Source organism: Sorex araneus, chromosome 1 (genome assembly GCF_027595985.1).
Source record: "Sorex araneus isolate mSorAra2 chromosome 1, mSorAra2.pri, whole genome shotgun sequence".
Classification (NCBI taxonomy): Eukaryota; Metazoa; Chordata; class Mammalia; order Eulipotyphla; family Soricidae; genus Sorex; species Sorex araneus.
The window spans coordinates 122,468,401-122,487,851 of record NC_073302.1 but is presented as its reverse complement, the minus strand read 5'-3'; the positions used below and the strand labels follow the sequence as shown (position 1 = coordinate 122,487,851).

The 19,451-nt window shown below is 42.7% G+C and overlaps 1 protein-coding gene across 1 annotated transcript in view; it reads left to right on the top strand.

Annotated features, from left to right (window-relative positions):
* Positions 1 to 1,350: 1,350 nt before the first annotated feature.
* Positions 1,351 to 19,451, top strand: part of PRLR (prolactin receptor) — a 176,821-nt gene continuing 158,720 nt past the window's right edge. The window contains exon 1 of the mRNA XM_004605551.2: positions 1,351 to 1,459. The gene's annotated coding sequence lies outside the window, so the exon portion shown is untranslated. The remainder of the gene's footprint in view (positions 1,460 to 19,451) is intronic.

The window sequence follows — 19,451 nt, the reverse complement described above, 5'->3', positions numbered from 1 at the left end:
ACAGGATTTGCCTGCCTCCAAGGCCACTCCCTCCCCGGCAGAAGTAAATAGACAGGGAGCTGGCTGTGAAGGCAGCCCAGGAAGGCTGCGTGTGAGAAGGGATCCCTCAGCCCAACACAACTCAGTCAACAAGGCCGGGATGTAGGGAACCTAGCAGAAGCACTTATATCCCAAGGGACTCTGGGATTTAAGTCCAAAGACAATAGCAAAGCATGCTGGAATTTGCAGTGACTTCCTCAGGCTGGGCAAGAGGTGGCGGTGGTGAAAACCATTTGCTACTTAAGCTCCAGAGTAGTAATTAAAGGAAAACCTAAGCCTTCTGATAACACTTTTTGGTTGTTGGGTTTTTTTTGTTTGTATGTTTGTTTGTTTTGTGGAAAATTGATACCATTTTTTTAAGCCTCCTGGTTATGAAACAATCAGATGCAATACAACTAGTAACTTTCTCATTGGGGAAGAATTATCGGATCCAGGCAAATAGTGTGATTCCTTTAGGTACTTTTTATGGCTAGAGAAAAGGGGGTGTTACTGCTTGGTTTTGCTATGACCAGGGAAAGGGTCAGAACCACACACAGCCCTCTGATAAAGACACATTCTGCACGCGCCCAGAGCAACCCAAGTGCAGACCGCTTAGGCTCTGGAGTATCCTACTTGGGCAGTCAGCCCGCCCAGGTTTCTGATTTCTGCTCATTTTTTGCTCCATCCACTCTCAAGCCTCCTCCTCAGGAAAGATGAAATCCAAATCCCCCAAGCCACTGCTACTGTCAAGCTGACATTCACGTTATTCAAAAATAAGGAAAGAAATTTGACACGGAGGCACTCAACAATCTTGGCAGACGTGGGACATATCCTCTTTGAGGTCATTGCATTTACGAAGACTTTTTTTTTTTTTCTTAATGATTGTTTTGTAAGTGCCATGGGCTAGCGTCTCCGCGGGGGGGACGTGTGTTACCCCCTCATCAGGCAAAACCAATGCGGGGCGGGGAGAATAGAGGATGTCTCTGCTGCACGCCGGCTCTTCCCCCTCACCTTGTAAAACTGGCAGGCGCTGGTCATTTTGCACGCTGAAGAAAAATCACTGTTTTTTGCCTCCAGCAAGGAACAGAAATGTTGCAACACTGACTCCTCCTCTAATGAAGAAAGAGTGAACAAGTGCACCGGGTTGGGCTGCTTCTTGCAGAGCCACCGAGCTGGGGACAGGGGAACGGAGGCTTGCAATCCCCCAGACACGATCTTCGGGGCTCGGCTGCGCCCCCACCCCACCCCCTTCCCACTCCAGCTCCTCCGCCCCTTCCCCCCGCCCCCCTGCCTCTCGGTCTTACTCTCTCTCCCGTCCCCCCCCTCCTCATTCTGGATTTTGCCGGCGGCTCGCGCAGCAGCTCCGCACGCCATGGCTCTGCACGTCCTTTGGCAGGAAGTGCTCCCGGACTGAGATGGCAGACTTTGCTCGCGGGCAAAAGTGAGTAAGCGGCGGCGGGCCCGGCGGGGCGGCGGGCGGCGGGCGCGGGCGGCCGGGCGCGGCGCCCGAGCTGCGGGTTCGAGGCCGGCGTGCGCCGAGGGGAGCGCGCGGGTGGGCGGCCGCGGGCGGGCGCTGCTCCGACACGCGCCGGGAGCAGCTGCCAGCTTGCTCGGGGAGGACACCCGGGCTTCTCGGGGGAGCTGGGGAGACTAGCGGTATCTCTCCCCTAGCCCCTAATTTTGGTTTGGTTTTTTTTTTGGGGGGGGTCCCGAGGGGGGGCTGCGTGAGGTTTTGGTTTTGTTTGGCAACTGTACACATTCCGCTTTGGGAAAGACACCAGGGGCCCCCTGGAAAGGCGTTTCGGGCTTTGATTCGCGGGATTCCCGGCACGCATATGATTTATGTCCAGAGGAAAAGAAAAAAATGAGTCGCGGGGAGCGGGGGCCGGGCGCGGGCAGGTGAGGCGCGGGCGCACCGCGGGACTCCGGGATGCTCCCTGCCGCCGCCGCCGCCGCCGCCTCGCGGGGATCCCGTGGGCAAAGTTTCGTGCCACTTGTGTTGATCCGACGGGCGTGTCTCCCCCCCTGCAGAAAAAAAAAAAAAAAGAAAATAGAAGGGGTGCTGGTAGATAAGCCGGCCTCGGGGCTGTCACCCCTAACCCCGAGCCGCGTAGCAGCTGGTTCACCGCCTGGTAGAAGGGGCTGCAAAGAGAACCCGCTGGAGGCAGAGTGGGGGGCGAAGTCGGGCAAAGTCGGGTCACTGGGGAGCCAGAAGGCCTGAGTAGGGACAACAGGGACTAGGGTGCTTGCTCTCTGAGTTGGAAATTACCCTGTTAGTGACCTCTACCTGTAAGCCCGCGGAACCAGCCCTTGACCTAACCGCAGGCAGTTTAGGATCTTCCACCACTGGACTTAAAACAGCATTGATTGATAAGCTGGGACGGCTGTGTCTTCTTTGGAGCTGGCTGGTAAAGATTTCCCTTCTCACTCGCCGACTTTTTGCTCAGGGGAGTGCTGCTAATTCTAATTCTGACCCTCGCTGTGTAACCTTGGGTTAAAAAAAAAAAAAATCTTACCTTCTCTGGGCTTCAGTTGTCTTTGTCAAATTTAGGGGATTTGGACAATTTTTCGGAATAGATTTAAGATTCCTTAAATTATTCATTAATCCATTTAATGTGTGTATGTGTGTGTGTGTGCACACACGCACATATGTGTGTGACTGTATATTTAGCATGGTAAAAGTACTGAACAGCACAAGGAAGAAACAGGTGAAAAGTTTAATTGCTGTGGCTCTTAACCGTTGGAATCGTGGGTTTTGAGAATTAGCTCTGACTCCTGGCTGTCAGGCCATGAGCTTGCTTATGAAATGTACATTCAAAACGTGTAACTAATTTCTGAGGCCCTGTAGCCAGCCTCCCGAAGACCCCCGTCTGAGCTCCCGGTGACCACCCCTTGCCCAAGCAAAGATTTCCCTTTAAGAATCGGGCAGGGCCGGCCAGCCAGCTCTCAGCTGACAGCCCTGCCCACTGCTCTGCTCTGGCTAGATCTGCAGCCTTTTCTGGGGTATGAAGTCAGCCAGTCTGTTCAAGGAGGTAACTCACCTTTATGAATGTGCCCAGGAGACATTGTTCTCCAAGGGTTTTGCCAGTCTCTGCCTCTGCAGGGACCCCCTCATTAACTCACATGACTCCTAAGACCAAGGTTCCTCCAAACCCCCCTTCCCTTCCCAGGGAGTTTTGAAAACTAGAAGCCACCTGTGAACCTCTTCAGCTATTACCAAGCTGAGCGTCAGTCAGTGGGGCCAAATCTTTCTTCGACAACAAAGTGCATTTTGTGCACCCACTCTTAAACCCCCTCCCTTGGATATTGCCTCCCACCCAATTCAGTAGGAATATGTGCAGTTTTCCTTTAAAGGACTAGAGACTTGTGCAATGGAGCCTGGAACCTGGATCTTCCCCTGGCAGTGAAGCATTGTAGCTCTGGATCCCAATCGACTGGGCTTAGGAGATTGGTTCTTACACACTGGCAAGCGCCCAGACTTTTCTGAGCCTCACCTTTTTCTGTCTGTAAAATGGGGAACAATACTATCTTCATTGCACTGTTGTGAAGAGAATGAAAAGAACAGTTCTAGGTGCCCCTTTTATAGTTCGATGAGAAAAAGCTGCTATTGTTAATAGTCATGTAAAATTATAAATTGACATCAAATAGTCTTATGTTTGATAGGAGACATAGTGCAGTAAGAAAGGTGCTTGCCTTAGACATGGGTTCGAACCCCAGAACCACATAGAGTCCCCTAAGCAAGCAGGATCCCTGAGCACAGAGCTAGGAGTAAGCATTGAGCATAACCAAGTGTGTCCCCCAAACAAAACCAAACAGTTCTCTACTTTTTGAGAGCAATATACACTTTCTCCTAGTGGGACTTTCATCAGCAAAAGAAGCAGTAAAATTTGTACAGGTCTAATTAGTCGCAAAGTTGAGTGGTGAGTTCAGAATCCAGAGTCAGGATCGTTGTTTCACTTCCGTCAAGCATAGTGCAATATGTTGTCACCAGGTAGAATATATCCTGACCAATGTGGATTCTCCACTGTTGCTCTAGAGTGTATCCCAACCAATGTGGATTCTCCACTCTTTCTCTTTGAGCTCATAATCTTGAATACAAAATAGAGACAGTGCAAACATCCATGTTATGAACATCTCGGCACAAACAGACTCATGGCAGTGTTTCCCTTCAGGTACATCAGAAACTGTCTTTGTAGAAAGGCGTGTCTCCAGCTTTCACTGCTTCACACAGTTAACCCCTTGGCTCATTCTTTCCTTCCCTTTTTTTTTTACCCCACTCTAACCCCTTCACTTGCAAGAAATTGGGTGCCATGGAAATGTGGAGCAGAAATATCAGAACTTGAAAAGGAAATTAGATACCTTCAAAATAATCACTCCAAAAAGCAATCTGTGTGTGCTGACAAACTGTTCTTGCATTCAAAGAGGTCAGTATTGATGTCTGCTACTATGTCCTTTCCTACATTCCCCAAATTCATTCTCACGGCAACACTGCAGAGTACAAAGTACTATTTCAAGATTCATGTGAAAGTTGAGGCTTCTAGAAGTTTCTCTGAATTGTTCAGGCTGCATAGATAGGAAAAGGAAAAGCCAGACTCCAAGATCAGGTGTGTCTGGCATGGACACTTCCTCTTAATTGTTTAATTGTTATTGAAATACTATTAAATTATTATGTAAGTTTATAACATTATATATGCTTCTGGGGTACAGCACTTTACAGTGAGGTTTGTAAGTAGACTAGGCTCCCCACTATAAATCAAGTCTTCATCTATCATGATATACCCCAAAGCACCCTTTACCTGACTTACCCTCTTTTTTTCCCTCCAATAACCACCTTTGTTTTCACCATCAAAATAAAATAAACTCTTAGATTATAAAAACTCATTTTTTCCTTTTGTTCAATGCAGTCAATTTTCCCAGTGCTCAAAAATTACATAATGCAAATAGGTCTTAATCTATTTCTTCATCTAAAGGATTAGGTTCACCAAATCTGAATGGTTCTAAGCACGTGGCTGTGTGCTTGGTACACACTATGTGTTAATAGGCAGTAACAATGCAGTTGCCCTGGAGAACTGTGTTCCTCACTCTTCCTAAAGCCAGCTGTTAGACTCGAAGCAGGGAAAGTACATCTCAGCACATAAGGCAGGCCCACCGCCTCTGATTTGCTGGGTCTTTTAGGTTAAAAGGGAGCTCTGGAATCTTTGTTTTCAACTCCAGATGGAATCAGGACACATTTATATTACCTCTCTGTGTTAAGCATTCATCATCCATTCACTTAAGAAGCTTTAAATGAAAAGAGATAAGGTTCTTGTGTGTGTGTGTGTGTGGTGGGGGGGCAGCTTTTTTCCAGAGGATGACAGACACCAGGCAGAGGAAGAAACGCACAAACAATTTTCACATATTGATTAATGCTGTGTAGCAAGTGAAAGAGAGGCTGAGAGTAAGGGTAATGGGACTTGGGAGCAACTTCAGGGCACCCAGAGATTTCACTCTTTCACTAAAACCTGATTAATTAAACGAAGCTAGGCCATTTTCGGTCGCAGGTAAGAGCTGCTTTAGCAGAAGAATCCTCAAGGGAAAGATCTGGAAATGGAATAAAAGAAGCACTATAGTCTCCAGGACACAGGGATGGACCTTTGAAGAGGGTAAACTGCTGTTTGATTGTCTAGCATTCGGTTCCCATCTGTGTGCTCTACGCTCTGCCCCTATCCCTGGCTCTTCCCTGTGGTTTGGTAAATTAGCTCTGTTTGTCTTGAATTTGACCATTGGAGAAACCAGGCAGTTCGTCCAAGGTTACCAAGTTGATATTTTAATCCAAGGCTCCAAATGATTTGATAATGTAATCATGTGGCCTTTGAGATAGCCTCTTCGGGGAGATTGAGAAAGAGCCTGCAGAAGGAAGCTATCACAAGTATATCAGGCAGCTAAAGGCCAGCAGTGATTTCTATCTGATGTCCCAAATTCCTGTGAGCATGTTCTCTGCAACGCAGAGGCACAAGCACGTGTTGTTCGCAGTGCTTGAAATGAGACCAGTCCAACCAGACATGTGCTTGGAGACCGAATGACATCCCAGCTATCCAGAACCTATGATCAAAAGATGAAATGAAATATACCATTATTTTATATTGATGTATAGTTTATATTGATTCTAAATAATAGATTTTTTTATTTCCTTTTGAGATGTTAGGATGATAATATTGTGGTTGCTTAGATGAAATACATTCATAAAATTAGTTTCTTCTGTTTACTTTTAATTTCTTTTGTGTAGTTAATGAGAAATTTTAAATCACACGTGTGATTCATCTTATATTTCCTCTGGGTAACACTGTCTAGAATAGTAAGTTGACAGAGATATGACAGGAAATTTTATTCTCATCTCCTCACCTATTTTTTCCTCTGTTCTTGGCTCAAACTCCTCAAGTCTGTCTCAAAATTCATCTGCTTGGTGGAACCATAGGAAAAAAAACAATAACAACAGAACAAGTGGTTCTTCTGCGTACACCCACCTGCTCATTCTTCTGCTGAACAAGTGGTGATGTGAAAAACATCATGTCAGTACTGAGTTTGATGAGCAAGGTTCAGTGGTCAAATTCATAATCAGGACTCATTCCCTCATCCTCAGTCAGGTCCATCTCAGAAAGCCGTCACATCCTGTTTCCAAGTTTTGGTTTGACTTAAAACCACTTCCAGGGACAACTTGTTGTTGTTCTCAGGACTTCGTAAAATTAGACTGGGAGACAGTCTATTTCTGTGGAAAGCTCAGAATGTGGATGTGGATTAGTGGTAAGGTAATAGTGTTGCATGTGCGAGACCTTGGGTTTGACCCCCAGCATCACAAATCAATAGATAAATTATCTGATTATGAGTACTGTGTTTCTTCCCTCTGTGCTTTTTGCTTATAGTAGCTTGGACATAATATGCTACCAGAAGGGTTGTTCCAGGGATCTCACCCATGGCCACTGGGTTTCTTTTGCCCACAAGCTAAATGACACACGAACTGTCAATGAAGAAAAGATAGAATTCATTCCACGAGCTTCATTTTATTCCAAAGGAAAGAGCAGTCCTGTTATGGGGTTGGATGAAGTCTTTAGTCTGGGATACCGGAGGCCTGGATTCTCCTTATTGTCTACCGAATTGTACCCAAAAAAAAGGCAAAAAAAAAAAGATTTTTGCTCTGGAGGAATATACTATTAAATACTATACTAGATAGGAAAGGGGACATAAATATATAACAGCAAAAAGCAATGTAAGACAACATTATCTTAAGTGGGAGTTATCATGACACCATCAGTGTTTGGGGGTTGTTCTGGCAGCACCATTTTCCCTTCATTTCTAGAGTCAGTCAATTGATAAAAGTTATATAAGAATAAGAGATGGATATTGAAGGAAGAGTAAGCCAAAAACAAACAGCTGGAGGAGAAAGGACGTTTCAAGCAAGTAAAAATGTACAAGTGATCATGAAAAGGTGCTCAGAGTATTTGTTATTATGCATAAGAAGAATCACCTGGAATGCTTTGAAATGATGCTAATGCCTCAACCTCATTACCAAATTTTGCATTTAATCATTTGAGGAGTGAGGTTAGGTATTGTTGTTCTTTAATTGCCCAGAAAATTCAAAATGGAAGCCAAAGTTGCAAATCAATGAGCAAAAACATAAGGTATTTCTGTCATAATGATAGGAAATAAAATTAAAAGGGCACTATTTTTAAAAGGCCTTAACAAGATCAACGAAGAGTATGGCTTTTGTGGAAATTTTATGTGCCTGTATAGTTCTCTCTAGCCTTTTTAATTGGCAGATAATTGTTGCTCATGGTGATTCTATCTACTTGGATGGTGTGACTGAGATTTAGTTTACCTGCTCCATACTTTTGCCCTGAAGTCAACACTAGCTAAGTGTGGAGCAATTGCTAACTCACATCTGCTTGTATATACCACGCTTTGTGTAATCACGGCAAAAGGCTTTATTATTGTGCCCACTAGTGCCCCCAGCAACTATTTTATAACAATCTGTAAGCTTCTTTACCTCTCCAACTCTACAAATTGGAAAATCAAGTTTAATAACTAGCCTTGGGCCTAGAGGCTAGTAGGTAATAATTCCCTGTACCTGAGTTGGCTCCCAAAGTGAATCTGCCCCAGTCTCCTGTTGGTGTTGGAAGAGTCTGTACCTGGCAATGTTATTTACTCAATGAATGAATTAGTGTTACAGATGAGTGGGTGAAAGATGACTGAACTTCCAGTGCTGCAGTTGTGTCAGCAGTGCCCACTGTCCCAAGAGCTCCAAGTCTTTGAGTCTCCATTCACGTGAAATCTTGGTCATGCAGATTTACACCTCAGCCACTTTTACTTCTGGGAAGCGAAACCACCCTAGCCCCAGAGCTTTATGGCGTTCTGATTTCTCTCTGAACCTCCTGTTCAAGGAGATCCAATTTTTTGCTACATTTCTGAAAAAGGAGAAGAAAGCCCAATAATTTTTGCTGCTACATTTTTAAAGGATTCCTTATATGTCTTGGGAACTTCCGGGTTTATTGCCAGTGATGAGGCTGAGAAGTCTTTATGAAACATAATGGAAGGAGGCTAGAGACTTGGCACTACAGCCTCCTTAGGACTGGAAGATAGGTCAATTTTGTGCCATTCCCGAAACAGTTATTCTCTTTATCTCCAAATCCATTACTGATAAAAGAACAATTTCTGGTACACTTAGCAGTAGCAAAAAGCTTCTTAAACAGTGGCCCTCCACTCTGATTGCACATAAGAATTATCTGTAGGTCTATAAAATAGCAAAATGCAGAGGCCCTACCTATAGACCCATTAAATTTAAATTCTGGGAATGGAACTTCGGCATTTACAGTTCTCCAGGTATTTTTAGTGTGCATCCAGGGATAAAAAACTACTGTTAAGTAAGATCCAAATCTTAATGACTTATTCTCTGTCTTCTTTTTCTGTTTCTTCCTTACCCTGTTTTCGGACAGATGACTCAGAGAAACATCGATACCCTATTTTTTGTTGGGTCCTAACTTCTGTTCTTTGGGAAGCATGATTTACAGCATAATGTTATATTTTCTACCAATATATGCTGACTCTGTGCTCAGATTTTGGACTAAAATTTCTATCTGTGCAGTTTGAAAATTAGGTTGCCAGAAGCTTGTGATTATGAGATTGAAAGATAAAGATTTACTTTCCCTTCCAACCATTTATTAAATTTCGCTATGTTGGTCTTTAGTTAACTAACACTTGCTTTCCTGTCTTGACCATTTTTAAAGGCAATTAACTTCATTTCTGTTCACACCCTTATTAAAAGCATAATTGCAGTAGTGTTCTCTTGGGATCATCCTGGGTAGTTTCTACAGGGTGAATTGGCCAAGAGCTAACTAGGAACTATACAACCCTCTAAGTTCCAGGAAATCATTGGGATTGCAGAGCCTACCAGTTTCCGAATGGAATGGGGAGTCATGCATCTTGATTTGGAAAAAGAGAATTACCTATCAGCCCCAAATACTAAAGAACCAGGATATAGGAAAAGTGTTCTAGAATCGATCTTAAGAAGAATTATTCAAGGCCCAGTCAAGTTTGAGACTTCAAACTTTTCAATCTGAAGTCCTAGAAGGTTGCCAATGAGCACCAAATTTTGGTTCTAAATTGGAATACAGAGGGAGGAGATGTACCACTGAATTTTCCCAGTGCATCAAGATTGTGGGACCAAGCGAAGATGAGACTGCAGGAAGAAGGCTATGCAGAGTCTGCTGTTATCTAAGCATCCTTATCATTGGCAGGGAACTCTTCTTTGACAAAAACTAATTGCCAATTGCCAATTAGTTTATTCACACAACTAATATTTGTAGAATGTCTCCTATGAGCCAGGGCATATTAGAGGAGCCGTAGATTGAGTGATGAAAGTTTCTTGCTCCCATGGAATTTATATTTCAATGAGAAGAGAAAAAAGTCCACATTAAGAAAGAACTATTCTCAGTGCTATGAAATAAAGTAAATGGGAGGAATGAGCTCATAGCCTGCTGAGGGCTGCCTTATGTAGGCTTTCTCTTTTGCTTGTTTGTTTTTGGTCACATCCAGCAGTGCTCAAGGCTTACTCCTGACTCTGCATTCAGGGATCACTGGTGGGGATCAGGGGGCTATATGGGGTGTCAGAGAGCAAACCCAGGTAAGCTGCATGCAAGCAAGCACCCTCCCCATTGTACTATGGCTCCAGTCCTTTGAGGAGAGAGCATTTGGGCTGGCCTATCAGTGTTTGGGAGAAAGCGTAGCAGAATAAATAAGGGAGGATAAAGGCCAGACATTAGGAAGAGCAACAGAGAAAGAAAGTCCCAAGATCGGAAAAGGTTTGATATATTCAAGAAACTGAAAGCAGACCAGCGGACCTGGACACCAGGGAGGAAGGGACATTAGGCAGGAAAACAAGCCAGGTCACGGGGTAGAGGAAGGATGCTAACACCGTCGGGAAACCACTGAGAGGTTTTCAATATGAGAGTATTGTGCTCTGCATTACATTTTAGAGATCATCAGTCAGGCTGCTGTGGGGAGAATGCATTGTAGAATAGAAGCCAGGGAGAACTCAGGAATACAAGAGGAAATGCAGCAAGCGGGGAGGGTTGGTCAGTGAAGCAGGCAGCAGTGGGGCAGAAAGCATATTAAATTTAGGATGAAATTGGGAGGCCTGACCAGCCTTAGCTTTTAGATGGATTGGGCCAGGAAAAAAAAAAAATCAATATTAGATCTAATCCTAGTGGAGACTGTTGCTCCTGCCCTATCTCCACTTGGGTTAACTGGTTTTGAATCAAAATGGGATAAGCTATTCTGAAATATTAAGGATTTTGACCTTAACTAAAGATAGAAAGAAAAAACTCTACTTAAGGAGAAATTTCCACTTGTTACTTTTAACCTCCTTGCCATAAACATTGCATCCTGTCTCAGAAGAGCATTCAAATGGGTTTCAGTTTTCTGCTGTTGTTTCTTTTAAACATGTGCTGAAAATATCCTGTTCATAGGACTAGTTTATCTCTTTTTTTGAGTATTTTGACAAACTTCAGCTTGTCACTGAGTCCTTCATGCTATCAGATGTTTATATCGTTTGCAGTTTCTTGTGTAAATAGAAACATCTCACAGTGCTATAGGAATTGCATTTAAAAATACACATTTTAATTTACTTAATTCTTCTACCACCCTTTGAGTACTCCTTTTATTAACATTTTATAAATAAAGAAATTAAAGCCAAAAAGGGCAGGAGGCAGGTGGAGCATGATTGCTACTTAAAGCTATATGTAGCAACCGGGATGGGCTGCGGTGTTCTGGGATCTGAGTCCCTAAATTGTGCTTTCATTTCTCTTTTTCACACTTTCACTGCTTCCTACATAACAGAAATCATTGCCTTCATGTACACCATTTTTTTCTGCAGAACCCCCAAAGTACCACTAGTAGGCGTGGGCCAGGTTCCCAGGCTCATTCAGGAGTTCCCTTAATCTGAACTGCCTGCTACGTACCAGAGTGGGAGAAGGAACCTCAGCTTCCAAACTGGCTGTACAAAGTTACCAGTGGACCCAGTAAAATGCTCCCACATGTCCTCAGCCAGCTTTTCTGTCCATAACCCCTATGTCCATAAATCTCCAGGAATCTCTCCTGTTTTTGTACCACCTTCCTATCTCTTCTCCAACAACTCAAGCAGCAGTTGTCAGTGAGGCATGCAACAAATTCTAATTGCTCTCCAGAATCATCTGAGGTTGGCCTAAAGAAACTAAGAAGAAAGAAGCATTGTCTATTTGGTTACCACACTTTTTTTATTTTAAAATATTAAAGATGGCAGAGAGTCTCTTGCCCATGCGCCTGGCTGTCTTCCCCAGGCCCCTCAGAGGGGATGGGCTCCAGCTTCCCTCCCCACCCTGAGCAGAGCTCCCGGTGGCCAAAGACCTCCAGAGCCTAGCCACAGCCATGCTCAAGGCCCCTCTCCACAAGTTCGGACAGGCCTCATGCATGAAGGTACCGACAGAGGAACCCAGGTGTGTGGGACCTGGGGCCGAGACCTCCAAGCCTGCTCGGATCAGGACTGGGCCTCTTCCGCCCAGATTTCCCATTTTCCAGTAGCTAGGCGGTCACACCCAGGGGCTGCCCCCGGTGCCCTGTAATACGATCAACAGCCAACATGCAGAGACTTAAACGCAAGCTCCCGGAAGCTCGAGGCCGCTTCAAGGCCGCACGATGTCTTATAGCCTACTTCTCCCTCTGGGAGAAACTGGCAAGCTATTGAGAGTTTCCTGCCCGCATGGGAGAGCCTCACAAGCTTCCCATGGTGTATTCATATGCTAAAGCCAGTAACAAGCTGGATCTCATTCCCCTGACCCTTGATGCAGCATGGTTGGGAGGGCCGAGTGGAGAGAGGCTTCTAAAATCTCAGGGCTAGGACAAATGGAGACGTTACTGAGACCGCTCAAGAAATTTGATGATCAACGGAATGATGATGATGATGATGATGATGATGATGATGATGATGATGATGAAAGATGGGACTGGAGCAATAGTACAGAGGGCAGGACACTCACCTGGTCCACAGCTGACCTGGGCTCCATCCCCAGCATCTCATATGGTCTCCTGAGCACTGCCAAAAGTAATTTCTGAGCAGAGAGCCAGAAGTAATCTCTAGCATCACCAGATGTGGCCCCCAAACAAACAAATAAACAAGAAATAAATGTCACTGTCATCCCCTTGGTCATTGATTTGCCGGAGCGGGCATCAGTAATATTTCTCATGGTGAGACTTGTTACTGTTTTTGGCATATCCTATATGCCACGGGTAGCTTGCCAGGCTCTGCCATGCGGGCGCAATACTCTCAGTAGCTTGCTGGGCTCTCCGAGAGGGGCAGAGGAACCGAATACGGGTGGGCCGAGTGAAAGGCGAACACCCTACCACTATGCTATTGCTTGTCTTTATATAATAAGTTAGTTAAAAAGTTAAATTATTGAAGATTTTAAAATATGTCATTGTAGAGAAGAAACTGAGAAAACCCAGAGGATTTTTTTTTTTTGAAGAGAAAAATGGACTACATAAAAAGAAACATTGACTCTTGGAAAACCCTCTGTGCTGGCTACTAATGCATTTGTGCATGCCACCGTGCCTTAAATCTTAGTCCAGACCACAATTAGACTTCTTTCAGGAGTGTTGAAAAGAGTAAGAGAGGAAATGGTAGTAGTAGTACGGAAATAAGCCCGAGGAAACAATAGTTCTCACTATTTTTCAGCTTCCTCTGTTACTATATAATGCTTCTCTTGAAATTACCATGCAAATTTCTCTCAGTAATTAGCATGAAGGACTGGAGCAATAGCACAGCAGGTACGGCGTTTGCCTTGCACATGACCGACCTGGGTTCAATTCTGGCAAGCTACCAAGAGTATCCCGCCTGCATGGCAGAGCCTGGCAAGTTACCCATGGTGTATTCAGTATGCCAAAAATAGTAACAATAGTCTCACAATAGAGATGTTACTGGTGCCTGCTGGAGCAAATCAATGAACAAGGGGACAACATTGCTACAGTGCTTAATTAGCATGAAAGTAAAGACTTCCTCTTTTTTGGTGGCAGTATTGACAATGAATTTAACAATAATTCAGATGTGAATTAAAAAAAATTATTTAAGTCCGTTAATGAGTTTTTCAGCAATGACTAATGTCAGTAACAGGCATGGTGCTTCTACTATGCTACAGAAAGTTATGTATTTCAGTTAAATAGAAATTGATATGTGGGGATTTAATTTTTCTCCAAATCTAATAGGGTAATTTTCTATAAGTTGGCATATATTCATTGAAACTGTTGAATTTATCTAGTCCAGTCATCAATGTGTTCACTCGACTGTTTGACTTTCAGTAAAAATGTTATTTTAAAATGTTGTACAATTTATGTCAGATGTTTTCTATGACATTATTAGCTTCTTATATTCAAAACTACAAAGGGTTGAAAAAGGAACTCTAGTTATAGTTGCATTAGACTATAATCTTTTATAAGATTACAGTAGAACATAATTAATTAAAGAATTTTGAAAGTCATTCAAGACTTAATATCCTCCAAATAGCTCAGAATCCTATAAAAAGCTTGTTTTTTTTTAAAAGCCATCTTTAAACTGCTAAGGTAAATGCCTCCTTTATTGAGTAGTTTTAATTAAATATTTAGCATAAAGTGAGGGTGAATATGTATCAAAGCTGGATATGTCTCCTAAGCTAAAACAAATTTATCCAAAGACCAGAACAATGTAATTGTAGTGTTAATCATAAGTTAGCTCTAGCTCCTTATTCTCTTCTCTTCGCAGCCTGTTCTAGCTTTATTTCTCAGAGGTCATCATTAAGTCAGAGCACAGCTCTGATCTGTTTATTTTATTTTACTTAATTTTGAACATGGTTTAATATTCAAGGTATGGAGGTTGGAGAGATAGTGATAGAATAGGGGTTTAAGGGCATGCCTCCTGTGCTGTCAATCCTGGTTCAGATCCTCGACCCCACATCTGGTCCCCTGTGAATCGCCAGGAGTGATCTCTGAGCAGAGAACCAGGAGTTAAGAGTGTTCAAAGTATGGGTTCGAGATGGTGTGTTTGGTGGTTGGGAGCCACTTCTGTTTCAGGAAATAACTCAAGGAGACACTGTCTCCCAGGGATATCTATATTGCTTTTCTCTTTCCATTTAGTTGTACATACTAAACAATTAAGTTTACTTCTTATTAATAGTTTCAGTTATTTGGATAAACACAGTAAGAGATATAGAAATTTGGTTCTCTGGACTCTGAGGCAAGCAAGTCTTTTACTGTAAATCCCAGACCAAGTCCTCAGGCCAGTTCAGCTTATTTCATTTTCATGGAGGTCCTGTCTCTAAAGGCATAATGCCTTGCATCAAGACTGTGTTTTTTATTCTTTCTAGATTGTCCTATTTCAGTGTTGGGGTAGCTTTGCTGCTCGCTCGTCCAAGGCCCATGGTGGGACCCCACATTTTGAGGTGTTAGGAACTATGGCAACTGATCAAGTAATTATGGCAGATGCCCAGGAGTAAATATATTTCAGAGTCAATCAACTCCCAGATATTAGGAGCAGAGCATTAATGGTCTTTCTGTGTTTAAGCCAAAACCATTGCTCTATAGTAAAATATGAAAAGGCTATAGGGAAAATAGAAAAGGAAATCATTCAGTACAAACACAAAGTTCAGAATCACCAGAAATTTTGTCTTATAAGTAACCAACCCTGACTTGGGGAATTGTGACAATGAGAAGTAAAGCACAAAGGAAAGGTTAAAGATAAACTCAGGGGAATAGGGGTGCTCACAAAATCACTGTAAACTTCTCTGGGGAGGAAAAGGGGCAATTCACTAATGAGACCTAAAGCATTTAGGGTGCACTTATCCAGCAAGTAAGCCCTGAGAATCTGTAAGTGTGATCCCTTAATAAAACAAGTAAATAAATAAATTTAAAAGTGTAATTTAAGGAATAAAAGAGTAAGTTACATAAGTTATTTCCCTCTCCCATCCCAAAGCCACCCATATACCACCACTCAGCAATCACTTATTAGATGATTATTTAAAATCACAGGTGTTTCCAAGTAAAGTGTGGTTGGAGGACCCGCTCAGGATGGGAGATGCATGCTGAAAGTAGACTATAGATTGAACACGATGACCACTCAATACCTCTATTCCAAACTACAACACCCAAAAGGAGAGAGAGAACAAAATGGAATGCCCTGCCACAGAGGCAGGGTGGGGAGGGGGGGATGGAGTGGGGAGGGTGGGAGGGATACTGGGATCATCGGTGGTGGAGAATGGGCACTGGTGGAGGGATGGGTATTCGAGCATTGTATGACTGAAACACAAGCACAAAAATATGTAAATCTGTAACTGTACCCTCATGGCGATTCATTAATAAAAATAAATAAATAAAAATTTAAAAACGGTATTTAATATATAAAAAATAAAATAAAATCACAGGTGTTTATAAAGCATGCCAGTTATGTGAACATAGACTAGAGATCTCTTTGGTTGTATCACTTCAGAGATGCTATAACTCTATGAAACCAGATGCTACAATGCATTGTTGGCTTATGGTACTGGCTCTTTCTGGTCCTCAAGCTTCTTTTTAAAACTCAAGGGAATTATTCAGCATATAATTGGAGGATGAAGGACAGTATTTTCAGAGAAAGTTTATCTGCCAATTATAAAGGGTGAAATGAAGTTCCATGATATGTGCATACTTGGATGTTGGAGGGCACGGCATTTCAGTGTTGCTTTTCCGAACAATTCAGATGTGATTGTTAAGTATCAGGATAAGGATTCTAGGATTTCAGTCTCCTTGGGTTCAATTTTCTCTAGCAACGTGGGAATGTTAGAGTTTACTTAGGCCCCCAAAGGCACCATACCTACAACTTTCAGACATGTGGAGGTAGTAACTCCTTTTCCCCAAACCTGAGTGTCATCACAGATGACAAAAATTTCTCTACAAGACAGGGCTGCATGAGATGAATGTCCTGAAAGAAGGATGGAGTTTAAAATTTATCAGTGTAGCTAAATACTTGTTAACATTTGAAAGAAATATGAAGGTAGACAAAATCCATGATCCAAAGGAGACTTTTATATTTGTTCATTCTACTTGTGACAGTCATCATTTCCATCCCCGCAGCCTGACCCCAGGAGAGGTAAGGCGCCGAACAAAGCATAACACAGGGCCTGCTCCTGATCTTGCTTGGGGATCACTCTTGGAATGCTCAGGGAATCTCTGTGCTGCTGGGGATTGAACCAAGGGGCCATGTGCAAGGCAAATGTCTTAATCTCAGTACTGTGTTTCCCTATCTGTCATCTTTTTAAAAGCAACTTTGAGTTGAATGCTCATATGCTTATTATAAATCAACCTCACTAATTGATAAACTTCATAAGAGAAGGATTATGACTGATTCACTTTTGATTACTCTGCCTTGGGTTAATAACCAGTAATAACATAACATTGGTTTTGTTTTGGTTTTTTTTTTGGTTAGATATTTTAATCAGTGGAAAAAGTTTCATGTTGGTGTTCTTTTTAAATTTTTTTTAATTAGAGAATTACTGTGATGTACAGTTACAAACTTATGAACTTTTGTGTTTGCATTTCACTTATACAGTGATTGTTTGCCCATCCCTCCACCAATGCCCATTCTCCTCCACCAATGATCCCAGTATCCCTCTCACCACCCCCACCCCATCCCCCACCCCCCTACCCTATCTCTTCAGCAGAGCATTCCCTTTTGTTCTGACTCCTTTTGAGTGTTGTAGTTTGCAATAGAGGTATTGAGTGGCCTTCATGTTCAGTCTATAGTCTATTTCGGTCTATAGCTCGCATCTTTCAACCCGAATGCATCCTCCCAACATCCTCTACTTGGTGTTCCCTTCTCTTTCTGAGCTGCCTTTTCCCCCAGCATGTGAGGCCAGTTTCCAAGCTGTGGGGCAGACCTCCTGATCCTTATCTCTACTACTCTTGGGTATTAGTCTCCCACTCTGTTATTTTATATTCCTCAGATGAGTGCATTCTTTCTACATCTCTCTCTTTCTGACTCATTTCACTTAGCATACGTTCCATGTTGATCCACTTATATGCAAATTTCATGACTTCATCTTTTCTAACAGCTGCATAGTATTCCATTGTGTAGATGTACCAAAGTTTCTTTAACCAGTCAAAATACAAAGACAGTCTACAGAATGGGAAAGGGTATTCACTCAATACCCATCTGATAAGGGGTTGATATCAAGGATATACAAGGCACTGGTTGAACTAACTCTACAAGGAGAAAACATCCAACCCTATCAAAAAATGGGGGATGGAAATGAACAGAAATTTTCTCAAAGAAGAAATCCGAATGGCTAAAAGACACATGAGAAGATGTTCTACATCACTAATCATCTGGGAGATGCAGATTAAAACAACAATGAGATATCATTTCACACCACAGAGACTGGCCCACATCCAAAAGAACAAAAGCAACCGGTGTTGGTGTGGATGTGGGGAGAAAGGGACTCTCCTTGATTGCTTGTGGGAATGCCGACTGGTTCAGCCCTTTTGAAAACAATATGGAAGATTCTCAGAATATTAGAAATTGAGCTCCCATTTTACCCAGCAATACCACTCCTGGGAATATATCCTGGAGAGGCAAAAAGGTATAGTAGAAATGACACCTGCATTTGTATGTTCATTGCAGCACTGTTTACAATAGCCAAAATCTGGGAAAAAATGGAGTGCCCAAAAATAACATTTTTAAAGTTTTTTAAAGTGCAAATTCAGTAAATGGGTTATGCTTCGCAGAAATTAATTGTTTCAAATCATCACAGATTACAGATGGTTTGAAACCAATTGAATGTCAGCTCTTATCAGTTCTAGCTAAATCTCTGTTCATGTTGCCTAAAAAAGGAAGTTCAGTAATTATTTGTATAGCTCTGGATTATAAACTATAAGGCAGCAAATTACCTTTTGTGTTTATCAAAGTCACATATTGTCCATGTTGTCACACACCAGTGACCAGTGCCAGATATATGTGTATCTTTTCTAGGAAGTCACACAGGAGAGTAAATAAGCCCTATAAAACTGGTGTTTGACTTCACCTCTCTTTTCTTAGCATCCTACTCTGGGATGATAGAAACTGTTTTTTTACTTCACCTCTCTTTCCTTAGCATCCTACTCTGGGATGATAGTACAGTAGGTAGGGTGCTTGTCTTGTGTGCAGCTGAGCGGCATTCAATGCCTGACACCTGTATGGTTCCCGAGCTCCACGAGGAGTGACTCCTGAGTGCAGAGCCAGGAGGAAGCCCTGAGCACTGCCAGATGATATGGATCAAAAACAAACAACAACAAAAAAAGGAGTTCCATTTTGTCTTACTTGCCACATCAATACACTCTAAGAACCTCCAAAATATTTCCTTCGTTCCTATTTCCATTTTATTGTCTGCTTTCTTCTGTCAAGCATTTCTTCCTGAACAGAATGTTCCTAAGAATACATTAAAGAACATGATAAACCGTTCAGACCACATAGTTCAAGAAATTAATTTGCTAGCGTGTACATTTTAATAGCAGTGGTTAAACCTCAAGTCTCTACTGCTAGAAACTTCACCAGCAGTTTGGGAGAAGAGCGTAATTGGGAATGTAAAGACCTCCAAGCACACTTTGCAGTAGATTGTTCCATCGCTTGCAATTGTAAGAAGCTTTGTTGGTATCCAGCTGTGCTAAAAATGAAAGCCCTTGGTGCTGGAGTTCTCTCTGAAAGCATCAGTGCCTCAGTGCATTAGGGTCTTTCAAAAGCCTGGAACTCGCTCTCAGGATGAGTCTTTTGAGTGTATGATATACACTCATATGTAATAGTACAGACTGGAATCAGAGAGACTCAGCATACATTTCAAATCTAATGTTTAGGGTGAGCTATGGAGTATGTTAATTACTTCTCTGTACCTTGTTTT